Source organism: Schistosoma mansoni, chromosome W (genome assembly GCF_000237925.1).
Source record: "Schistosoma mansoni strain Puerto Rico chromosome W, complete genome".
Taxonomy (NCBI): Eukaryota; Metazoa; Platyhelminthes; class Trematoda; order Strigeidida; family Schistosomatidae; genus Schistosoma; species Schistosoma mansoni.
Genome location: NC_031502.1, coordinates 57,768,890 through 57,771,464, shown reverse-complemented (window position 1 = coordinate 57,771,464; position 2,575 = coordinate 57,768,890). Strand labels below are relative to the sequence as shown.

The 2,575-nt window shown below is 36.6% G+C and overlaps 1 non-coding gene across 1 annotated transcript; it reads right to left on the bottom strand.

Annotated features, from left to right (window-relative positions):
* Window positions 1–944: 944 nt before the first annotated feature.
* Window positions 945–1,011, bottom strand: Smp_tRNA_00132_Gln_TTG.1.1. The gene has a single exon. It is a non-coding gene (tRNA).
* Between the last annotated feature and the right edge of the window lie 1,564 nt (window positions 1,012–2,575).

The window sequence follows — 2,575 nt, the reverse complement described above, 5'->3', positions numbered from 1 at the left end:
AACAGGCGTTTTGTCCTATTGTGAGACTTCTCATGATCTCAACTATCGGAATATTTATATGTATATATTTGGTTGATCATACTTTGATGCTTCACTCTTTCATTCTGTGTAAATGTTATTCAAAATACTAGATTTTACTGAAATGTATACCTCGTCTATTTATCAGTATTCTAAGTCCTCAGGGAACTTATTACCTTAATAAGCATACAGTTTATTTTAATTTTCACATAAATTATTACCTGTAGTTGAATAATTGACAATAAGCAGGTACTTTATTATCCGAAAAAAAAACATTTACCATAAACATAATAATAATTACGATAATATTCCTATACAGAAGTAATACAATTCAAGAAAATTGGGATAGAAAAGGTAGTCAGTAATTGTTAGTTGTATCCTACGTCCCACGTTTCTAAGCTGACGAATGTACATTATGCATATATACCTATGTATATCCTAATAAGGTACCATCCATTTGTTTTTCAGCATGTATCTGTATTGAATAATAAATTATATTATGATAATAAGACTTAAGGCAATAAAGAAAATTAAAAAAAGAAATAAACTGACTCCCCCTCTCTCTATGTATATACATATGGAAAACAATAATTTTTTTTTCTTTTCCCCCTTTGAAAATTTTTGGGTTTCTATCATGTACACTGTAAAATAAATTTTGCCCTAAAGGATGAAAAAAAGAAAAAAAAATATTCAAAACCTAAAAAAAATTGAAATGTAAGTTTTATGGTAAATGTCCAATTTTTCTTTTTTTCTTTTTTTCTTTTCTTTTTTTATTTTTTTTTGAATAGTTTACATTTTAAATTAACTGTAACTAGGCAAATTGTAAGCAAAGATGGATATTGGCTAGCAGTGGGATCCAGTTTGACGCGCGTTTTGTCCTATCTGGGACTCGTTAGATGGATGTACCTGCATTTCAGAGTTGATGTTCACTCTGGGACTCGAACCCAGTACTTTTTGCTTCAAACGCTATCGCGTTATCCACTCGGCCACTGAGTCCTGATAGAGACTGATCAGTGACGGTCCTAACACATCGATTGGGAAGATTCAAACAAAAAATACTAAATGAATGTAACTAGGCAAATATTACAAAATAAAATATAACGAATAGTTACTTCTTAATCAACTTTGAGAGCAACAGGCTGGATTCCGTAAGGATCGATAGTGTGCTGACCGAATCGCAACATTATGGATCATTGTGGTACAATCAATTGGATGGAATTCATGACTCTACATTAACTTCATTGGCTAAAAGAAAGTATTTGATAGTGTGGACAGGACAACACTATGGAGGCTTCTTCGAAACTACGGAATGTGTACCTGAGAAGATAGTCAATATCATACGGAATTCTTATGATGGGTTAAACTGGAAAGTCGTGCATGGACTACAAATCACCAACTCATTCGAGGTAAAGACCGGTGTCAGGTGGGGTTGCCTACTCTCTTCCTTTCTCTTTCTCCTGGTGATCGACTGGATCATGAAGACGTCAAAATCTGGAGGAAAGCATGGGATACAATGGACAGCTAGGATGCAACTGGACGATTTAGACTTCGCACATGATCTGACTCTTCTATCACAAACTCAACAACAAATACAGGAGAAGATAACAAGTGTAGCAGCAGCTTCAGCAGCAGTAGGTCTCAATATAAACAAAGGGAAAAACAAGACTCTCCGATACAATACAGCATGCACCAATCGAATTACGCTTGACGGAGAAGCTTTAGAGGATGTAAAATCCTTTACACATCTGGGCGGATGCAGATGTAAGGGCGAGAACTGGCAAAGCAAGTGCAGTATTTCTACAATTGAAGAACATATGGAACTCAAAACAACTCTCAACTAATACCAAAGTGAGAATCTTCAATACGAACGTCAAGACAGTCAGTCCTAATGTACGGAGTTAAAACGTGAAGAACTACTACATCCATCGTCAAGAAGGTACAAGTATTTATAAACAGTTGTTTACGCGAAATACTCAACATTCACTGGTCGGATACAATCAACAACAGACTTCTGTGGGAGAGGACAAACCAGTAGGTTCCAGCTGAAGAGGAAATTAGGAAAAGACGTTGGAATTGGATAGGACATACATTGAGGAAATCACCTAACTGCATCACTAGGCAAGCCCTAACTTGGAATGGTGAAGGGAAGCGGGAAAGATGAAGACCAAAGAACACATTACTCCGGAAGATTGAAGCAGATATGAAAAGGATGAATGTTAACTAGAAAGAACTAGAAGGGATCACCCAGAATAGGATTGAATGGAGAATACTGGTGTGCAGCCTATGCTCCTCCACGAGGGATAACAGGCATAAAGTAACTACCTGTATCTCAGAGTTGATGTTCACTCTGGGACTCGAACCCAGTACTGATTGCTTCAAACGCCATCGCGTTATCCACTCAGCTACTGAGTCCTGATAGCCACTTGCTTGTGCAATGTGGTGAAGTTTAAATTCACTTAGTATTGTTTGTTTGAATCTTCCCATTGATGTTTTAGGACTGCAATTGATCAGTCTCTTTATCAGGACTCAGTGACTGAGTAAATAACGCGATAGCGTT